The sequence below is a fragment of the Lactuca sativa genome, chromosome 5 (genome assembly GCF_002870075.4).
Source record: "Lactuca sativa cultivar Salinas chromosome 5, Lsat_Salinas_v11, whole genome shotgun sequence".
Taxonomy (NCBI): domain Eukaryota; kingdom Viridiplantae; phylum Streptophyta; class Magnoliopsida; order Asterales; family Asteraceae; genus Lactuca; species Lactuca sativa.
In genome coordinates, this window is record NC_056627.2 from 345,774,248 (window position 1) to 345,797,825 (window position 23,578).

A 23,578-nucleotide genomic window follows, 5' to 3' on the forward strand; every position below is an offset into this window, starting at 1 on the left:
AAGATCTTAATTTAAAAGTTTAAAATATTTAAGCTAAATGTAGCCATAAGTTTTGTCATATTCTAAAGTTTCGTCAAGATAATGAGTTTGTTAGTTACAATAAAAACTATAATCTAGAAAACAGTTAAGTTTTAAAGAACGTGATGATATATAAAATTACTTTTAATATTGTTAGTGTCGTATTGTCATAATAAATATATTTATGTTTTACAATAATGATAGTTAGTTTAAGCGTGATCAAATATTTGCTATATAGTATAAGCTCTACAAAAAAAATGAATTTTTTAAATAATTTGGGTAACTCGGTTATACCCGAAACCCAAAAAATGTACCATTTACCCGACCCGAAAAAAAATCGGGTGACCCGATTACCCGGAAAAATTTACCCAATACCTGATTTACCCGACCCGATTTACCCGATACCCGAAAAAATCGGGCGGGTAATTCGGGTATCGGGTATTTTCAACAGGGCTAATAGGACCAAGGGGGTTGTGGCCCCCCTTATTTTTTTATAATTAGTCCTTATACATTAATAAAAGTTACATATTATACCTAAAACTATAAAATTTGACTTTGGCCCCTCCTGTTCTTCAATTTTTTTACATATTCGATTTTCGGTCCCCCAAATCAAAACTCAAGCTCCGCCACTGGTCATCGTCAAACCATCATTATGCCGACACTGCCGTTGAACCATAGTCGACGATTAAACAAAATGATGATGATATTTTTCAAAAATTTCCAAAAGAATATTCAAGAAAAAGACAAAAAAATCTCCTTATATTTAATTTTAATTTTAATTTTCATTTCATATTTAAATTTTACTATGTATACTCTTTTTGCATAGTTCAGCCCTCAAAAAAATTTATAGTATAAAAAAAATAATCATTTTTTATCTTTGGTTTTAGTCGTAAACCAACAAGCGTAATATTTTTTTTTCTTTACCATAAACCTAATTTTCATAGAACTCTTTATTTTTTTGTTATAATTTGCTATTTTTAAGTTTTTTTAGAACGTGCATTTTTTATTTAAAAGTGCGGTTTTTTTATAAAACATGAAATTTTGTTTTAAAACATGAAGTTTTTAAAAAATGTGCAGTTTTTTTTATTTTATAAAAAATGCAGCTTTTTTTAAATCATGCAGTTTTTTTAAAACACGTAGTTTTTTGTTAAAAATTAAAGTTTTTTATAAAAATATTCTTATTAATTGATTTATAATTATATTAAAATATTAAAAATAAAAAATATTAGCTCATCAATAAGAAAAAAATGTTGACTTTGATTTATTACTTTGAGTTTAATAAATAAATAAATAAATAAAAATTACATATAGTAATATTCCATGTTAACTGAAAATTATTATTAAAATAAGTAATATCCTAATAATAATAGTAATAAAATAATATTAAAAATAATAAGAGAGAGAAAAAGAATAAAAATGAGAGAGAAAAAGAATAAAAAGAAGAGAGAAAAATTTTATTTTTTCAGAAAACAATGTAATCTAAATAATTTATTATTAAAATGATTAATCAATAATTATGATTTTTAAGTAGGCATAGACTAGTGTGTAGTAGATTGATGTGTGGAAAAAAATACCCTTATATTAATAGCAATTAGTAGAGCGTGCAACATAGGACATGCTAGGTAAGCTGGTCAAGAAAGAAACGAAAAATCATAGGTAAAGATGACTAAATAAAGAAGGCTCACAATAGTCGATGCACATTCTTTGAACCACCCTCTTCATGAACAAATTTGAGCTTTCAAATGTATGATGAGTTGTTATATTCAATCGTATCGCTTTGATCTTTTCAAGTCATTTATTCTTCTTAATTAAATTTCACTTAAACATTCAAGTAGTAATATAACGATAAAGTAAGTCTTGTATTAACATCATGATTTCTCTTAAAGAATTTATACTTCATACGACTCAATTTATATTAAACTTTAGTTAATCTTTACAAACCGACTTGACTCAGTTATCTTAGATAAGTCAAAATAGCGTATTTATTTTAAGTATAAAAGTATATGTGCATGTACAAGTGATTAATCTTAAAATTCTTATATTATAATGATTTAGTTATTTTTAACAAAATCCATCTATCAATATTAGTATATTGCCACTCATTATAATATTTATATAACAATTATTTCAATGTTAAGCAGATTCAAGTCTTTTAAGAAACTTATAAACAAAAAATTATATATATATATATATATATATATATATATATATATATATATATATATATATATATATATATATATATATATATATATATATATTTCTCAATCTTCCAAAAAATTAAAAGTACATATCTTATATATTACTCAATCTTCTAGGTATAAAAATTGACAACTTATTGCCTATTTGAAATATCATTTTTGTAGATATCTCAAAACTATCATAATATTTTTTACATAATGGTGAAGTCGTAGAACTTTGTTCATCATTTTGTGCAATTATGATGCACAGGTCATATATGTTTAATCGTGTAAGGAGGGCTACAAATCCATGTAGACTCTCCACCGTGTTTCATTCTTTTATTTATATTTATATTGAGATGTAGAAGTGCATGTTCTTGTATGTAGTATGTGATAACGGAGTTTTATGAAGCTAGAGTCTAAAGAGGTTCAAGGCATTATCCTTTACAAGACTTGAAGGTTGGTGTATAATGTTTTTTGAGCACATGTTTCTAATAATAATAATAATAAATATTTGATACAATATTTAACATATATGCTATTGTTTGGCATTGATGATGACAATGTCTTCAAACTGTGAGTTATTTAAAGATTTAATTATGACATTTTAGAATCATATATATATATATATATATATATATATATATATATATATATATATATATATATATATATATATATATATATATATATATATATATATATATATATATATATCAACTACTACAACATTATCCAATGATATCAAATTTATTTTACACTTAAATTTTGACGCTCATTTTATTCTTAATTCATCATATCACATAATTAAGCAATTAAGCACTAAACACATAATACTCAAATAATACGTTCTTATTATTTCAAATTGGGTTACAAAGGTTAACCTAGACTATTACATTGCTAAAAGTGGCACGTCCAGAAACACAGGCGTTATAATTCTCCCCACCTTAGAATGATTCCGTCCCCGGAATCACACATCAACAAACAAATGCGGATAGCGACCCATCATGTCACTCTCCGTTTCCCAGGTGAGATTCGGCCCATTCGTGTATTTCCATCGGACAAGCACTAACTCAACCATCTTGCGTCGCAACTTCTTAGTCTTTCGGTCAACGATTGCCTCTGGTTCTTCAATCAACCTTTTGTTCTCATCGATTCTCAACTCCGAAAGTGGAATCATGTCGGGAACTTCTCCCGTGAACTTCCTCAAATAACACACATGAAAAGTGTTATGAATTCCATTCAGTTCTTCTGGTAGTTCGAGCTTGTAAGCTTGGTTCCCAATCCTCTGAAGAACTTTAAACGGTCCAATAAACCTTGGACTTAATTTTCCCTTTTTACCAAATCTTAGAAGTCCCTTCCATGGCGAGACTTTAAGCAAAACCGAATCTCCAACTTCAAAAGTCATCGGTCTTCGCTTGTTATTAGCATAGCTCTTTTGACGATCTTGAATTGCTAACATTCTTTCCCTAATTATTTTCAACTTTTCAACAATTTGATGGACTATCTCCGGTCGCATAAACTGCTTTTCCCCAACCTCAAGCCAACAAGATGGCGTACGACACTTCTGTCCATACAAAGCTTGATAAGGTGCCATCTTAATGCTCGAGTTGAAACTATTATTGTAGGAAAATTCTACCAAAGGTAAATGTTCATCCCAATTACCTTGGAATTCCAGGGTACATGCTCTCAGCATATCTTCAAGTGTTTGTATCGTTCGTTCGCTCTGACCATCAGTCTGTGGATGGTAAGCTGTACTTAAACACAACTTGGTACTCAATTCCTCTAGTAGACTTTTCCAAAACCTCGAGGTGAAACGACTATCACGATCCGATATAATCGTTAACGGAACATCGTGAAGTCTCACAATTTCCTTCACGTAAGAATTCGCAAGCTTATCCATAGACCATTTCTCATTGACTGCTATGAAATGCGCACTCTTAGTGAATCGATCAACGACCACCCAAATCATGTCGTGACCACTTTTTGTTCTGGGAAGTTTAGTGACAAAATCCATAGCAATGTCTTCCCACTTACCCATAGGCACAGGCAATGGTTCTAAACTCCCGCACGGTTTCTGATGTTGTGTCTTGACTCTCGCACAAGTCACACACTCGGCCACATACTTTGCAACATCAAGCTTCATCGTCGGCCACCAATAGTAGGGTTTCAGGTCCTTATACATTTTAGTGCTACCGGGATGAATCGAGTACATGGTCTTGTGAGCTTCTTCCATCAGAAGATCTTTGATTCCTCCTGTCTTAGGTATCCAAATCCGATCTTGGAACACCTTCAGTCCATGACTGTTTATACCGAACACCAACGTTTTGCCCAAACGTTCCTCATTTCGGTCATTCTTCTCAGAAGCTTCCTCTTGAGCTTTCTTGATACTTTCCACAATTGTCGAGGCAACTTCAATTCTCAACGCTCTTGGCCTTTTCCTTTCAAGATTGACTTTCCGACTGAGAGCATCAACAACAACATTAGCTTTACCAGGGTGGTAAAGTATCTCACAGTCGTAGTCGTTAAGTAACTCCAGCCAGCGTCGTTGCCTCATATTCAATTTTTTCTGATTAAAGAGATATTGGATACTCTTATGGTCAGTGAAAAGTTTGCACTTCGTGCCATAGAGGTAATGCCTCCATATCTTCAGAGCGAAAACTACCGCTGCCAACTCCAAATCATGAGTCGGGTAGTTCTTTTCATGCTCTTTCAATTGTCGAGACGCATATGCGATCACCTTTTCTCGTTGGGTCAAAACACAACCCAATCCAACCCCAAACGCATCGCTATAAACAGCGAAGTCTTCAACTCCATCGGGTATAGAAAGTATCAGTGCCTCACATAGTTTCTTCTTTAGCTTCTCGAATGCTTCTTTATGCTTATCACTCCAATCATAGATAGCTCCTTTGTAGGTCAAAGCTGTCAATGGACTAGCAATTGAAGAAAAGCCTTGGATAAACCTTCGGTAATATCCGGCTAATCCTAAAAAGCTTCGAATCTCCGTGGGACTTTTCGGTTGTTCCCACTTCATCACAGCTTCAATCTTTGCTGGATTAACCATTATCCCTTCTTGGTTGACCACGTGACCCAAGAATTGGACTTCTCGAATCCAAAAATCACATTTGGAGAATTTTGCATACAGCTTCTCCTTCTTCAAAACTTCTAACACTTCTCGCAAGTGTCTGTCATGCTCCTCTTGGCTTTTCGAATAAATCAGAATGTCATCTATGAACACTATCACAAATTTATCATGGAATGGATTACAAACCCTGTTCATTAAATCCATGAATGCTGCTGGAGCATTGGTTAGTCCAAACGACATAACCAAAAACTCGTAGTGTCCATATCGTGTTCTGAATGCAGTCTTCTCTATATCCTGCTCTCTTACTTTTAGCTGATGATATCCTGACCTCAGGTCGATCTTTGAAAAATAACTTGAACCTTGTAGTTGATCGAACATGTCATCAATCCTCGGCAACGGGTATCTATTCTTTATCGTTGCTTTATTCAGCTCTTTGTAATCAATGCACATCCTCATACTTCCATCTTTCTTCTTTACGAATAACACGAGAGCTCCCCAGGGCGATGAACTAGGTCTAATGAAACTTTTGTCCAATAACTCCTGAAGTTGCATCATCAGCTCCTTCATCTCCGTCGGTGCTAATCGATAAGGTGTTTTTGCTAGTGGCGTCGTTCCAGGCAACAAGTCTATTCTAAACTCCACTTGTCTATCAGACGTTAATCCGGGAAGATCTTCGGGAAATACTTCCAGATAATCACATACCACTGGAATATTTTGCATCACCTTCTTTTCCTTCTTAGCATCGATCACGAATGCTAAGTATGATGTACACCCCTTGGTCAAACACTTTTTGGCTTTCATTATAGAAATGATTCCAGAATTTACTCTGCGTTTATCTCCATACACCATAAACGATTCCTTCCCAGGCAGGTTCACTTTCACTATTTTCTTCTTGCATAAAATCTCGGCATCGTTGGTGCTAAGCCAATCCATTCCCAAAACGATGTCGAAACCGTTAAGTTCGATAGGCAATAATTCCTCGTGGAACTTATTCCCATTCAAGTCAATTAAGATGTTTTTCATACGATGACTAACAGGTACAAACTTGCCACTAGCAACTTCGACTAATAAAGCATTATCTAGTCTATCAACAGGCAAAGGTAGCTTTTTTCCAAATTCATTCGATATAAAGGAGTAGTTGGCTCCAGAATCAAATAAAATTTGGGCAGGCAATTTGTTTACGAGAAAGGTACCTGAAGCGATATCAGCTTCATCTTTAGCAGCTTCCAGTGTCATCTGGAATGCTCTCGCCTTTGGCTTTGGTGGAATGTTGGGTCTAGCTGCCTCCTTCTTCTTCGGGCAGTCCCTCGACATGTGTCCCTCCTCACCACAACCATAACAAACTTTCTTAGTGAGGTTACATTCATTGGCATAGTGCCCTAGCTTTCCACATTTGTAGCACGTGGCCACTACCTCACATTTTCCATGATGCTTCTTCTTACATTTGTCGCACCATTTGCTTCCCCTCCTCCTCCTCTCGAACTAGACTTCGAGAACTTGTTTTTCTTGTTGGACCCTGAAGTTCTATCGAACTTCTTTTTTTCACCAACATCTATCCTTTCCAGACCCTTTTCCTTCTGCTGGGCCTCCATATTCTTAGCTGCACGAACAGTTGTTTTCAGAGTAGTTGCCATCTTGGCTGTCGGGCCAAAGTCGGCAGGCAGTCCATTAGCAAAACCTCTCAATCTTGGAGAGTTCCGTTGGCACTAGGTACGGAAATAACTTCATTTTCTCAGTGAATGCAGTAGCATAGTCATCTATGCTCATCCTCCCCTTCTTCAAGTTTTGGAACTCATTATTCAGATCAATCAGATCTATCTCTGTACAATATTGTACCCTTAACTGTTCTAAGAACTCCTCCCATGACATTTTCAGGGCTTCTCCTCGTGGCATAGCATCTGCCAACAACTTCCACCAACTCAAGACTCCAGTCTTCAGTTGTCTAACTGCAAAGACAGTCTTCTGTTTGTTGCTACAGTCGCAACTTTCAAATACCATCTCCATTTCGGAGATCCAATCCATTATCTCAACAGGCTTTGGGCTTCCAGAAAGACTTGGCGGCTTGGCGCCCAAGAAGTTCTTGTACATCCGCCCATCCTTGTTGTTTCTTTTCCAGATCGTTCCTTCTTTCTCCTTGAGACCCAACTTGACTCACCATGCGACTATTGTTCCCTTCCTCCGATTGCTCGGGAATCAATTCGGGTTCCTCAATAGTTATGATAGGTTCATCCTTATTATCATGCAACATCTGTCGCATTTCATCCCTTTGTTCGGCTAACATAGCCCAAATCATGGCTTGCACCTCAGCCATCGTTATTGGTTCTGGTGCTACTGCTACAACAGGTATTTGCTCAATCACTGGCGGTTGATTCCTGTTTTCATCCGCGTTTCCAACGCCACTCTTTGTTCTCACCATTTTTGATCTATACACCGAATAAGGTGAAATTAGATTCTCATTCACGATAGATATTCAAATCATCCTTATTACTCCGAAATGTTTACATGTTAGTTCTAATACCGTAGACATACGCTTAGAATCCTACACACATAAGGTTTCTAGATCCGGTCGGCAACAGACCATAGATCCGAACAAATAATATCATATATGGCAACATATAACATTTAGCACCTAAAAGCATTTTAGGTAACTTTCCTAAAATAAACTAGTGCTCGTGTCTGAAATATAACAGAGACACATCTAACAACCTTCACTTAACATTCTAAGTTTAAGTCTAGAAATCCTACAAATTCCTAGTTCGCTTAAACTAATGCTCTGATACCAACTGTGACATCCCCAAAATCTCGGCCAGAAAAGACCGATTTCATTTATGTTTTTTAAAATAATTTCAGAGTAAATCCTTTTGATTTAAAAGAGTTGCGAAATTTGTTCCCAAAACAAAATATGATAAAATAATATTTATCAAAGCATTTCATCAAGAGATGCATTTTCATTATATAATCAAAACTCGGGATGTCATGTTCCGATACAGACCATAAAGCATAAACGATAACATTACAAGTCATTCAACAAATATATACATATACAGACTTCTAAACAAAACAACTCGATGATTCATCCATATTATACCTTTGCGCCACTTCCTGTAATACAAATAAAACCGAGTGGGTCAGGCTTGGGAGCCTGGTGAGCATATAGGGTTTTCAACCCACAATAAATAATTATATTTAATTTCACCAACCAACAATAACCCGATTACTCATTCCCGTTATCCTCACTTTACGTCCCTAAAACAACATCTATCTCAAGGGACCTAATCTAGGATTTTCATCGGGACGGACATTATTGCTAAGGGGTTTCCTCAACAATAGATATCCTAAAGGCAACCATGAGGGGGATAGAGTACACCGGTGAACACATCGTTCACAACACCTACAGGTAATGAACCTGCTAGCGTTCCACTGGACCGTTTAGAAAGAGTCTGTGGTCGTTATCCATACTCCGCTGAATAACTAGATCAACAACAACAACATCGAGGCCTCTCATCTGTTTATTACACACCAACTATCTACCCATGTTCTACCCAACATATTAGTAGATAAAAATATATATTTTTATACATAGTTTAAAAACCTGTATAGCATTTTCATTCAATACATATTACACGTAACAGATGAGGCACACCCACATAACACGTATTTCATAGAAAGTAAATCAGATCTATGAGATAGAAGAGAGTGAATATACATTCACACACATAGCAACAAAATTATACACATAACACGTATTTCGTATAAAATACTTCAAAATTATGCGTTAGAAGAAAGTAATTACACACTCACTTGATCAGAAGATGATCGGACAGCACTACGACTTGCAGAAGTAGTATTCTTCGGTAGATCTGGAAGATCTTCACAAAAACCGGGCTCCTCGCGGGCAAAGCTTCGGCTCGGGAATCGCACTTCTCGGGATCTTCGGGGCTTCAGAACTTGCTTCGGGGCTCGGGAATATTACCGGGGCTTCGGGGTATAAATGGCATGCAAAACGATGCAAAAGATGAGAGAAAAAGGAAGGGTTTGTAAAAGGAAGAAGTTGGCTTCGCATCCCCTTTTATAGGGTCTGATCCTCGGGGTTACGCTGGGCGTAACTTCGGGGTACGCGGGGCGTAATGCTTCGGTTGCCATCATCCCTTGCGTCATCGGTCCTCTACGTCATCGCATACGAACTCAGAACACTCGAGTGGTACGCTGGGCATACACCAGTACGTTGGGCGTACTTCGGATGAGTCCGGTGACTCCTTCAGATATACATCCGAATTAAAGATTAAATTTATATATTTTAATTATTTAATAAACTTCAAAAATTCATATCTTCTTCATACGAACTCCGTTTTCGACGTTCTTTATATCCACGCGTAGGTGAGACTATGCTCTACGACTTTCGTTTAGACTCCGTCGGCTAATTTTGATTTTATTTTTATGATTTATTTTTAGTAGGCCGGGACAGGAAAACTTCGTTATAAATTCATAACTTCTTCGTCCGACGTCCGTTCTCGCCTATCTTTTTATCGCTTCGCTACCACTAACGAGATCTTCGATTCTCGTTTAGATTGTTTCGGCTAAAAACCGCTCGATCTCAAATCGAGTATTCGGGCTGCATACCGCTAAGTCGAAACTTCAGAATATCATAACTTCCTCATACGAAGTCAGATTTGGGCGTTCTATATATATATTCGGAAGCCTCGTTTCAACTACTACAACATTATCCAATGATATCAAGTTTATTTTACACTTAAATTTTAACGCTCATTTTATTCTTAATTCATCATATCACATAATTAAGCAATTAAGCACGAAACACATAATACTCAAATAATACGTTCTTATTATTTCAAATTGGGTTACAAAGGTTAACCTAGACTATTACATTGCTAAAAATGGCACGCCCAGAAACAAAGGCGTTACAAAATGTCCCCATCCACTTCCTTTATGCCTCAAACTACACATCCTCTGAATCACATATAGTCTAATATCCTTCAACATTGTAATTCATAGGTTTTAATACAAACAATCATATGTGTGCATACAACCCTAGATACGGATCTATGTTTTCACTATTAGTTATACAACATTATGAACACAAAAGAAACCTAACATGCTCCTAGGTAATTTCAAAAATCATAAAGGAGAATGGAATACATACCTCTTGTTGTTACGTTGTGATAAGAACTTGTATCTTGAATCTTCTTGTCTTTGAAAGCAAGTACCACAAGTGTAGTACCTCTAATGGCTCACAAACACCAAGACCAAATGGAGAGGCAAGAGAGAGAGAAGGGGAGGTATGAAATTCGGCTCTAGGAACCCTAGGCATAAAGTGACCGAATTTCTTATGCCAAGGGATCTTTATATAGGTTTAGGAATTAGGGTTTCAGTCTGTATCCTTATCTGGTTGCTTAGCCACCAAGCAGCCCAAAGGATAACCCTAGAAACCTTATCATGGACGAATTCTAAGGCCTTATCCCCTTGAATTCGTCTACCCTATCATATAGGGCATCATTTGCCCTACTTTGCAACTATCATATAATTACAGTTCAATCCCCCTAGTTTAATTAACTTCTTTTGATCACAAAATTAATTCTTAATTAATTCTTGACCAATGTTAATTAAACAAATATAATTTCTCTTTTAATATATTATTTTTATAATATATTAATAAACCATAATAACCTCTTTCTCTATTATTTCTCCAGTCAAGTTGTTTTGGTGAAGGCAACCAAAAATGACCATGCATAATCGGATCAAGTACTTACCAAATATGGTTACGGGCTTAGACACTAATCCAACAGTAATAATTGGCTTCTTCCTAGCATCCAAGATAACATTGTTAAAGCTTTCAGACAACCCATTTTCAACAGCATCACACCCCTTCCTATTTGAAAAACTGCTATCGGCCATGAGTTTGGATTCCTTCCCATAAGATGCACATAAGCAGCAGGGCTAATCATTTGAATCTCTTTCATCACATAATTGAAAAGAGGTTTAGTTGATGCCTTACAAGTCTTCTAAAATAATTTTTCATATTGAGCCCCAAGGAATTTCTTCTTGAAGTTAGAAAGACCATGTCTGGCACATTGCCCATGTTCTATCTCTGGAAATAAATCATTCACTGCGTCAATTATCCCCTGCATTTACATCATCGGGACATTTAGAAGTAGATCACAATTGAAACAAATAAGCCATGGCATTATGAACACAAACATACCTTATCTTGATCTGACATCAATGTCTTACTAAACCCACCTTCAGGATGCAAATCTTCTTGCAAGTTTTCTAAGAACCATTTCCAGTTGTCTTTATTTTCAACACAAACTATAGCCCAATCTATTGGGTATATATTATTGTTTCCATCCCTACCAACAACACATAATAACTAACCAGTACACATTCCTTTTAGAAAACACCCCTCTAAGTTTATTATCCTTCTATAGCCACTTCTCCAACCTTCCTTTAGTGCATGAAAACATATATATATATATATATATATATATATATATATATATATATATATTGATGGGTTTTGGCCAAAAGAACATCCTATGTACTCATGCAAACCCTAATTCTTGGATTTAGGTTTCTCTGTTGTACATGCATTCATCCAAGACTTTAAACCCTAGATCTAGCATGTGATAATCAATATTAACATAAGAATATGGTTTAGATCTTGCCTTGATTGTTATGTAGCAATAACAATCTCAAATCCTCCTTGTAATTGGCTTCTAAAAGCTTAGTGTCACAAATGTCACACCTCTAATGGCTCACAAACACCAATAGCAAAAGCATGAAGAAGGAGAAGAGGAGAGGCACTCAAAAACGTCTAAAAACCCTAAGGAAACTCTTAGCCACGTTTTTGGTGCCCTAGGGGTCCTTAAATAGTGAGGCTATTAGGGTTATCTAACAAGGAAACCCTAATTTGATTGCTTAGGCCCTAAGCAGCCCATGGACTCCCTCCTTAGATGCCTTGGACGATTTCTAATGGGGTTCCCCATAGAATTCGTCCACTCCTTTAATATGGAGTCCATTAGCCCAATATTCAACTATCACACACTTGATAGTTCTAGTCCCCCAAGTTTAATTAATCTCTTTTAGCCACAAAATTAATTCTTAATTGACTAATATTAATTAAACAATATGATTTCCTTTAATATATTATTCTCATAATATATTAATAAATTATAATTAATCCTCTCTCTCCATAATTTATCCTATCAAGTTGCTTTGGTGAAGGCAACCCAAAAGGACCATGCACCATGAGGTCAAGTACATACTAAAATAGTTATGGACTTAGACACTCATCCAACATATATATCCCGGTAAAGTAAGTTTTCCCATCTGGCATAGAGTTCACAGACAACTTGACTGTTGACCCTGGATTAGACCTTTTTATCTCCTCACCATAGGACCACAACTTTGCATAATTTTCCACTATGATACCTTCAACAAGAGACACTGCATGTTGCTTAGCTCTCCTATATTGTCCCATACTAACCTCTATGACAAATTTAGTCTTTACTTCTTCTTTTAGCATCCTAACATTGAATTTCTGATTTTTAAGAACTTCCCTGGTGAGAAGACTACCAGTCCATCTATAATTAACGATTGACCCTAACTTAAAATTTCTTGCACAATTATGCTCAATGATAAGGAAGTTGATTTGAAATGAGTGCTCCTCACTCATCCATGACGCCCACAGCCTAAATGTGCATTGACCATCACAACACTTAACCAATAACCTTTTACTGTTATTTTTTTTCAAAGTACAATTGATACCCATTTGCTACAGCATAATTACAAAAGCATGAATTTCAATTGTTTAGGGTTGGTGAACCTCATACCATTAATTGGGAACTACTCTTCCAAGATATGTCTTCATTAAACATTGGTTTTCCTTTCACATATGGGACATTCTCATTTTCATCATCTTTTGGATCACCTTCTGTGGCATCCTCATTTCTATTGTCTGGCTTACTCCTTCATAGGTTACTCATTCCATGTTGCTCTTTTGTGGACTCATGATGTAACACCCCGTTTATTAAATAAATAAATAGACAAACTAATGAATGGATAGTAGCCTTAAAATCAATAATAATATAGGAATGTGTGGGTCTCAAGGAGTTAACTGTCATAATTTTAGAAGTTGGGGGTTAAAAGTGTAAGTTCTGGATTGGTTTTGTAAATAATTATGAAGGCAGTGACTACTTGGTAAATTATTGGGACTTAATTTGAAGAGATTTTGGAGTCTAAGGGGCTGAATGGTAACTGTTGGACTAAATATGAAAGGAATTATGTGAGCAGGGGTAAGAACAGTAAATTATGGACATTGTTTGAAAAGATTATTATGGGGAGGGACCGTTTCTATCATTATGGAACGAAGTTTCAAGGGTGTCGGGAATATAACCCATCCTATAACCCTAACCCTAGGAGCTCCCTCATCACTCATCAGCCGTCACCACCATGATAAGCCCCAACTAACCCTAGAGTGCTTTTAGTTGATTTGCTTTAGTAGAGTTATTCTGTTATCTTTTTTGTGGTAGGGGTAGTTTGGTCTTTTCGGTATTATAGTTGTTATTGGCTGTTTTGTTAGTAGGAACAACATCTGATTATGTTGGATGTTATTCCCTTTTGTCATGTCTCTACTTTTAGAGAGTCGGTAGCTAAAAATTAACTTGTAAAGAACTTTGTTCTTCTTTTGGAGAGTCCATTCCTCTTAAATGAATGAGAATTCTATGATTCTATCCTAATTTTCTAGTATTGTTCAGTGTTTTGTTGCTTTGAATCTGTTAGAATGCCTGGGGTATATGATAGATTCAACAAGGATCTATCAAATGGTATCAGAGTTGTTGATGTTGGGGAGGAAATAACAAAAATGAGGATAATCAAAACATATCTGCTAAAGATTGTGAAGCTAATGGAGATGCATCATCGAACCAGATAAAGAGAGAAGAAGAGACAGAAGCTAAAATAGCAAAAATGAAAAAATATTACTACTCAGAGGAAGGAATGGAGGTTGAGAAGGCTAAGTGGAGACATATTTATTACTCAAGCTTGAAGGAAAAGGAGCAAGTAGACCATGAGGAGGAAGAAGCATCCTTCAAAGTTTATGAGTCAGAATCGGAATGCAAGACCACACCACCGTCATCACTGTCGGAATTTTAAGCAACTAGCGGAGGAATCACAGTCTACGAGGAGGAAGATGAAGTATCATCGGAATTTTCTGATTTGGAATCGGAATCCGAGTCAACACCGCAACTCCCACCACCAATATTGTCGCCGACACAACCACCACTGCCATCGCAGACGCCAACATGCCCTCCACCGTTGCCGCTGCATTCACCATCACTTCTACCACCACTGTCATCTCCACCACCATCACCACTGTTGTATCCACAACCTCTAAGAATCAAGAACAAAAAGGAGGATGCAACTCTGAATGTTAGAGACTCAAAGTTGTTTGGGGGAATGCTGGAAATCCCCGTGTTCGATGGTAAAAGCTTCCAGAGCTGGGTTATTCAGGCTATAAGGGACTTTTCCTTTCACAAATCAACAGAAGAGAACGTGATAAAGGCTGCGATGAGACCTCTTGAAGGTGACGCATCTCTTTGATATAAGTGGGAGCACCTAAGGCGACCCGTAAGAGATTGGGAAGCGCTTAAGGGGTTGCTTCTTTTACAATTCCGATCGTCAAACGGCGGAGGAGAGCGACGGTTGGCGCTCTGCCAGGTTGAAATGCAAACTAAAATCCAACGGAGCGTATTAGTGTTAACGACTCCGTTAAACTTAGGTCATTACAGAAGTGGGCCTAAAAAGAATATTAGGGGTAAAATGAGAGTGTTGGGCTCGAAGTTGAATCTGATAATAGACTTGGACGCAGGTATGACAATGAATAAAAATTAAGCTCATACCTCATTAAATCTACAGCATACAGGTGAGACACCACCATATCACACCTCCACCATTTCTTCGTCTCTTTCTTTACCTGGGCACGTACGACGTTGTAGTCGTCAGTGTTGAACTCTTCCAAAATCTTAGAAGCCATCTTGACTCTCCAATGCAAGGATAAAATTTCTATGGAGCGATTGGAGTTACTTGTAGTGTTGGAAGATGATGTAATTCATGATCTTTATCTTAATTACCTAAGTAAACAGGAAGGGTAGCTATCTTCTCAACAATCATGGCCAGTTTGTAACTCGGCCCTATGTGATTTGGGAATCAGTTATCAATTAAAAGGTTTCAAAAGAGATGGTACAACTGATCCTACTATGCGGGTCTTCCCAGGATTAGTTTGTCTTCCACAACACTTTCCTGACAACAGAGACACAGCGACACAGTATTCCATCTTCGCAAACAAGTATGGTGGGGCTGGAATAGCTCTAATAAAGAGTTTCTATGTTCGTGTGAAGCAAGATCATCTTGAAATTCATCTGTTTTGGGCTGGTCAGGAGACTTGCTGCATACCTGAACAAGGAGAGCAAGGTCCTTTAATTTATGCCCTCAAAGTTACTCCTGGGTTCAGGTTGAAGAAGTTTTATTTTCTTATTCGTCTACTCAAAAGTAACTATTCTCAGATTCTTAAAAAGAATTATGGAGACTGGAAACTGACTTCACCTATGAAGACAATTTACCAAGAGAAGTTCTGGTTGGCTAATGGGGAGAAGTTCATAAGAAGTTCACGAGTTGAGGTAGACCTTGATGGTGTGTTGGAAATATTCAAGGATATCATACAAAAGAAATGGGATCTGGTCAACATATTGGTCAAAAATTCAAAAGTTGATGCAACAAATGAAACACCTATCTGTATTATTTATAATTATGTATCAATGGATGATCTTAAAGCTCACCAGTTCTTACCCTTGTCAGGCAGGGTCTGTTTTGGTCTTCAATCTCATCAAGGAAGGATCACAACATCTGCTGCTATCATGACTTCTAGGATACCCTTGATGGCAGCAAAGACTAGTCAGATAGACTTGATATCAGTTGGAAGAGGTGCTTACCTTCCACATATGAATGAAAATGTTGATAGTGCTCAGTGTGCTTGCAATAAACCATTAGATGATGAGTCGTACTTGTCACATTTGTTGACGGGTATTGTTGACTTAAGAGTTGTCATTAACTAAAGAAAGTTTGATGCTTTAACCTTTAAGACATTTAGAGTACGTATAGAGATGCTTGATCACAAAAAAATTGAGATCACAAATACTACAATCAAGGAGCATGTTGTTGGACAGTTGAAGGAATATAAAAGGAAGAAACTAGTTTCAACAACCGAAGAAGAGTTAAATGTTTAAGAGGCTAAAGAGGAACTTACAAGACATGAGTTTGTCCAAAAGAAATTGAGGGATTTACCAAGTACCAAATGGATTTATTCTTCGGTTCACCTTGAGGACAATGTGAAAGTTTGGGTGGTCAATATTGATAAGCCCTAACTAATCCTAGAGTGTTTTTAGTTGATTTGATTTAGTAGATTTATTCTGTTATCTTTTTTGTTGTAGGGGTAGTTTGGTCTTTTTGGTATTATAGCTGTTATTGGTTGTTTTTTTAGTGGGAACAACACCTTATTATGTTGGTTGTTATTCCCTTTTGTCTTGTCTCTAGTGGTAGTATATATAGTCCTTTTGTTTTAGAGAGTCGGTAGCTAAGAATTAACTTGTAAAGAACTTTGTTCTTCTTTTGGAGAGTCCATTCCTCTCGAATGAATGGGAATTCTATGATTCTATCCTAATTTTCTAGTATTGTTGAGTGTTCTGTTGCTTTGAATCTGTTAGAATGCCTGGGGTATATGATAGATTCAACAAGGATCTATCACACCGCCCGTATGTCTCCCAGCACCGGTCGTCGCCGCCATCTCTCCTGTAGTCTCCTTGCACCACCGAGCTCCACCGTCGTTGTGTCCTTCCGTTGAAGACAAAAGTTGCCATTAGACGCCATAGCAGTGGACGATCGGAAGGAACACACCCGGGGGGTGTCGTTGTTGTTGTTTCCGGTGGAATTCGCCACCCTCTTCGCCTCTTCTTTTGTTCCGCCACCATTCATGTCGTCAAACGTTAGGCTCGTTGCTGCTGTTCCCGATGACGACTAACCGCCACCTCCCCGTCGTGTTCTTCTCTTATTCTCCGTTGAAGACAGAGTCGCTGCTAACGCCGGTGGTTAGCATTACTGTTGTTCATGGAGGTCTCCGCTTGTTCTCTCCCCCGTTCTCATGTTACCATTAGCCACCGCTGTTGCTCGCCTTCTTGTGTCATTGCCGCCACCGAACGCCACCAGGTGGGTGGCTGGGTCCATTTTGCAAACAAATAAACGTGTCTATGTGTAATTCTGCTCTGAGTGTGTGTTTTGTGTGGGGTTATTTAGCTGAAATTCGCGAGAAAAGCCACCACCACCATCGTGAGTTGGTGGCCGCCACCATGTACCACCGTCGGCCACCACAAGGGTGGAAGTGTGCGTGTGTCTATCTTATGGTGTGTGTGTGTTTATTTTGGGATATTGCGTTGTATAATTGTAATGGATGACAAAATAATCACGAAATTCATAACCACCATCGTGAGGTGGTGGTTGCCGCCTTCTGCCGCCACCAGCCACCGTGTTGGGTGGCGTTGTACTTTTGCTTGTGTTTAGACTACTTTTGGGATGCTTTGACATGATTGGACTAGAACCATAACCACCAACGTGAGGTGGTGGCTGCCACTGGGTGCCGCCATCAACCACAACCGCCCGAGGTGGCAGTGGGTGGTGCTCGACCTAATGGAACCCTAATTGACTAAAGAAAACCGTAGTTGACCTAATGAAACATTAATTAACCTACAAATCTAATCATTTAACTAATGGGCACGCGATTGGGTTGGAAACCCTAATTAGGGTTTAGAAAACTCTAATTTTGGATTTGTTGCTTTGGACTTATCGGGACCCTCGTTTTGGGCCATTGGATTTGTTGCTATGCATACCGGGCGGGGCTCGATGTCGGGCGAGCCCCGATGACTGGAACATAGGCTATTGTTTTATGATCATTATATGTGTTAGCATGATATATATATATATATATATATATATATATATATATATATATATATATATATTGTATGTGCAAAGTGGGCGAGACCTAAGAATAACAGATATGTAAACCGAGCGGGGCACGATGTCGGGTGAGGCCCGATGTAGGGCGGGGGCACAATAGGTGATTTATTATGTATAGTATGAGGTAGTTTGAGGAACTCACTAAGTTTTGTGCTTACGATTTTCAATTTATGTTTCAGGTAATTATGGTTCCAAGGGGAAGAGATTGGGATGACTGCATTGCACACACCATATGGATTCCGCTTTTGAAATATTACTCTGATTGTTTTGATGATGATATACTTATTTTCTTTTGGGTTGTATGTATAATGTTTTTGGAAATATCATCTATTTAAATTAAAAATAAAATTTTTGGATCATATTTTTGGGACGTTTAGTTTTAACCCTTTATCCAACACACCTTAGCCAATATACATGAAACACTTTTACTTCTTTTTAATCTTTTTAACTCACAATCAAAATTTTGATGAAATCATTGACTTGGTCCACAAAACAATTATAGCCCACACTTTTGGACTATTATATATATATATATATATATATATATATATATATATATATATATAGATTAATTTTGTGTTCTCTTAGGAACATTAGTTTTCTCTCATTGGTGGATTATTATTTTTTTCATTTTTGAGTGAAAAACTACTTTTCTATGAGACTGGGGGATTATTTATTTATTTTTTTCTTTTTTGAGTGAAAACGATGTTTCTTTTACATTTTCTTTTCGTCTGGTTTTCTTCCACCGTTCATGCTATACAAGTGCTTTATGTTTTTACTTTTCCTTTGTTGGAAATGTGCATCGTCATCGGTTTGCTACAGTGACCGCCTTTCTCAGTTAATCTGCTTCTTCGACGATAGGATAACAGGTATCTTCTTCCTGTTTCTCTCTTATCTTTCTCCAACGCTACCTTTTATCATCATCGTTTTGGGTTTTTTCCACCTATAAGATTCAAAGGTTACTCTCCCTCTCTCGATTATTCTCTTTGATTTCTATTCCATTTTTGAAGGTCTACACGTTCCATCTACTCGATTTTGTTACCCTAAATTCAAGTTGGTGCTTCACTTCCTCAGATTCATGTTTTCTCTGTTTTTTCGTTGATGATTTGGAGCGAAATTGTTATTCCAACCTTCACATTGCAACTTTCTCTGTTATCTTCGTTCGACGAGTTTTGGGTTTCTCCAGATCCTCGAATTCCCGTCGTTGGCTCCAACTTTTCTCCACCGACGACGCCTTAGATCAAAGACTTCAGATATGCCGATTTATGCTATTTCTTGTGCCTGTTTATTTACAGGATTATTTTTTCCCTATTTTATTTCTTCTACATTTATGATGATGTTTGATTTCGGTCTCCATGTGTTGAAGGAAGAGGCCATGTTTGGGAATTTTGCTGCCCTAATTTTACATAAATTGTTTTTTAATTATGTTTTTGTTATCACAATGTCCCAAATCTTTGATCTCATTTTCATCTATATAGAATTGTATATCTTATTATGGGATGTGTTTTTCATCAGGTTAGCTATCGAATTCTTGTGCAAATCGTAGTTGATTTAAGCAGAGATGGTTGTATTGATGAAGAGGCTAATTTATGGTGAACAAACTTAAGCAACTTGTAGTTCTGAAGTACCTTCTGTACACTACGTGTTGTATCCCAACACGCGGACTGCCCTCGTCTAATTGCTAATTTCATCAAAGATTCTTCAAGTCATCTATGCAAACCAGGTATAACCCTGTGCACTTTTTGCTCAATTTTCTCTTTTACACGGTATAAATCAATAGATTTTCGCTTCAGAACGTAACTAATTGAATTTATTTAGGGGTTGAGGTTTAGATGCTACCCAACTGACTCAAAGGAATCTTTTTTTTTTTTGTTAATGACGTCTTGACTTGATATCTGATCAAAGAAATTGATCAAATCAGGTAGCTCATAACACTTAAATACCTTTTATATGATATTAAAAAGTATTTATTTGTAAATGAGAAGTTACTCCACAAATTCAAACAAAAAAAACGCAACACTTTTTATGATGCCAAATCAAGTACTACTAAAAGTAATGTTTAATAAGAGAGTCAACTGCTGAAAATGAGAGTCAATTGTCTATATATATATATATATATATATATAATATTTAATTGTTTTACTTTATTTTAATACTTTCCAATCAGAATACAATAAAGTTTCATTGTAGTCCAAAACCAATATGAATACATGTTGGTCTTATGGATGCAAATCTGGAAGAAATATATAAAGCTTCTTTTAATTGAAGAATGATAACCAATTCTATATTTCAAAATTTTGGAGTAATAAGTCGGTTTTCCTGATATAAATGTTCATATATGGTTATTGTTTGACTTTGATTTAGATTTTTAGTTATAACCCTTTTGTGTAACCAATTTTGAAGGCCAATTTCAGGTTTGACTCTTTGGTTGCAAGAATAAGACAAAATGGAAACCCCTATCTTGCATTGCATTTAGAATCACGTCTAAACACCCTGTTTACTTTTATTGGCTTGAACAGAATCATGGTTTTTTAAAATAAGCTTCAAGTACTGTTTGGTACGATGGAATTGGAGAATGAATTGAATTTCTCATTCCACTGGAATGAAAAATACTAGTTTCTTTTGACTTTGCCTGATGGAATGTAATTGACCTTTGCTAAAGGAATGTTATTCCTCCATTTTTTTTTTAATTCTCAATCCTTTGTAGCGTATTTTTTTCATCTTATCATGGAATGGAATGTTTATTGCAATATAACCAATTTTATTTATGTATCTTTTTTTCCTCGTATATTTTATTGCGAGAAATCCTAACAGCTAATGTCGAAATTGGAAATTATTGGCTTTGATTCAGAAAGTGACATATATCATACACTCGCATTCTTACCTGTTGTTATGATTTGGTCTCGGGTAAATACATGGGGTTTATAGTCTTTTCACTATTGTTTAATTTAATCTTAGTGTTGATTTATGTTTTCATCAAATATACTTTTGACATGGTTTTTAATAAGGTTTTATAGAACATGAACTCATTCATTCGTAATTTTGTATCATTGACTCTTTTTATTAAATTTGAATATAAATGTTTTTGAAGGTCGTTTCTTACATGGTTTATGATTGCAGTAGAATCTTGCTTTTCTTTCATGATCACACTTCATTTGAAGGTCATTTCTTACTTTTTACTTTACATCTCATGGTTTTGATTCTATTGATATCTCAAATTGGTGGTTTTTATGTAGGGTGGGAAAACACTATTTGCAACAGGTTCTTACCATGGAAAATCCAAAATATGGAGTAATGGTGGTAAAATTAAGACTACCTCTTAGGTACTTTATTGGTTTTAAAAAAATTATACATTTCTAATTTATGGGTGATGGTACAAGGACCAAAACCATAGTAAGATGAAAGTGTAGGGACAATATTTAGGTAAAATGAAATTGTACTATTAGTTATGAAATTGTGACAAAATTGTTAACTAAAATCACACCTACTTTATGCTAATTATTTAGCCTTATGGAAGCTATTTTTCTTTTCTTTTTTATGTTGTGTAGTGGAAAAGAAAATAGCATTATATTTGCGCATTTTGCTACGATTGTAGCACAAAGGCAATTCACAGAGAAATTGGAATCATATATGCTTCTATGCTTCTAATATGGTGTTAACTAAAAGTACTTTTTGTTATTTTTTGTGATTTTTCTACATCTCGATTCCCCAAAATGGTTGATTTGTGATTCTTTCCATAAAGTTTCAAAGATTTTCACTAATTATAATATTGTACTTTTTATTTTTCAATTTTTATAGCAACCTACTTTCTTTTTTAATGTTATTTTGGATGATTATTAACCAACGACCTAAACAATTAACTAAACAATTAATTGAATAAAATTATTAGTAAGTCAGTGCTAACCGATGACTGAACGTTTAATTTTGGATCCAAGAGGATATCATATTAAGGAATTAAAATTCCAAGAGGGCTTTGCCATACAGAATAAATTGAAAGATATCTACGATGAGTAAACATTGATTGTAGCACCTATCTTTGAATAACGCATGTTGATGTTTTAATGTACCTAATGAACCCCTCATCCATATATAAATAAATACATTATTTTCCTTTTGAACATCACTAACCCCCACAATGCAATGCGGAGGATACATCCCTAGTTAATTATGAGGTATGATGATGTGTTTGATATTTTATTTCTACAACAAAAAATATAGTTTTAAACATCCCTATAACTTACAAGAATCATAAACATTCGTAATTGTATATTATATATTTTTTAAATATATATAATTATAGTGATGTGGTTTGGTTTTTGAAGATGTGTTTCTAGGATAAAACCACACCATGCCGAGTTTGTTCGTTTTTTTTTCAAATTTAAAACCACAAACTTAGTTTTTGCACAGGTTTCTATTTTTCAGTTTTTATTTCTTATTGTTTTTCAGTATTTTTAGATATGTTCTTGTTACCCCTAGCATAGATATTACAAAATGATTACCCATAAACGAGAATTTCCAAAATCAATATTTCTATTTGAAATGTTGCAACAAAGTTATTTCTAAAAAAAAATTAGTATTTTTTTGGACTTCTGATATAAAGTCCTTAAATTTGGTAAGTTTTATCGTTTTTATCTCTCTCACGATTTCTTGTTCGTCGCCTAATATTTCCATACTTTTGTTCATATTTGCCACTTAGATGGTAATGGACATGATGACCGATCATCAAGCTACGTTGGCGTTGAGTATAACTTTTTATCGAGATGGAGCTGACGTGGCATGTCACGTCAACGTGTGTTTAAGCTACTTAAAAACAACATATTCATGCATTTTAAAGTTCATGTATACCTTCAAAAACGATTTTATATACTTTTAACGAAAATATAATATATATATTTATTGCATATAAAAAACATTCATAATATGTATTTATTTTGGATAAAAACATATATAGTATGTATCTATTTTGTATAAAAACATATATAACATGTATTTATTTCGTATAAAATACATATTTAAACGAAAATACCTATTATAAACATATATAATACATATTTAAACGAAAATACATATTATAAACAAATTTTATACATTTATAATATGTATTTATTTCGTATAAAAATATATTGTATACACATAAATATGAAAATACAAATTAATATGGTTTATATTATATAAATACATATAAATACGTATTTTACACATATTTTGTTAT

The 23,578-nt window shown here is 35.5% G+C and overlaps 1 long non-coding RNA gene across 2 annotated transcripts; it reads left to right on the forward strand.

Annotated features, from left to right (window-relative positions):
- The first annotated feature begins 19,020 nt into the window (after positions 1–19,020).
- On the forward strand, positions 19,021–21,897 carry LOC111912609 (uncharacterized). Of its 2 annotated transcripts, none has more exons than XR_002857218.3 (4): positions 19,021–19,235; positions 19,882–20,089; positions 21,458–21,527; positions 21,603–21,897. It is a non-coding gene; the product is annotated as an uncharacterized LOC111912609 (long non-coding RNA). The 2 variants fall into 2 exon arrangements; XR_006183640.2 differs by having other exon boundaries at positions 19,022–19,235; positions 21,487–21,527.
- Positions 21,898–23,578: the final 1,681 nt, after the last annotated feature.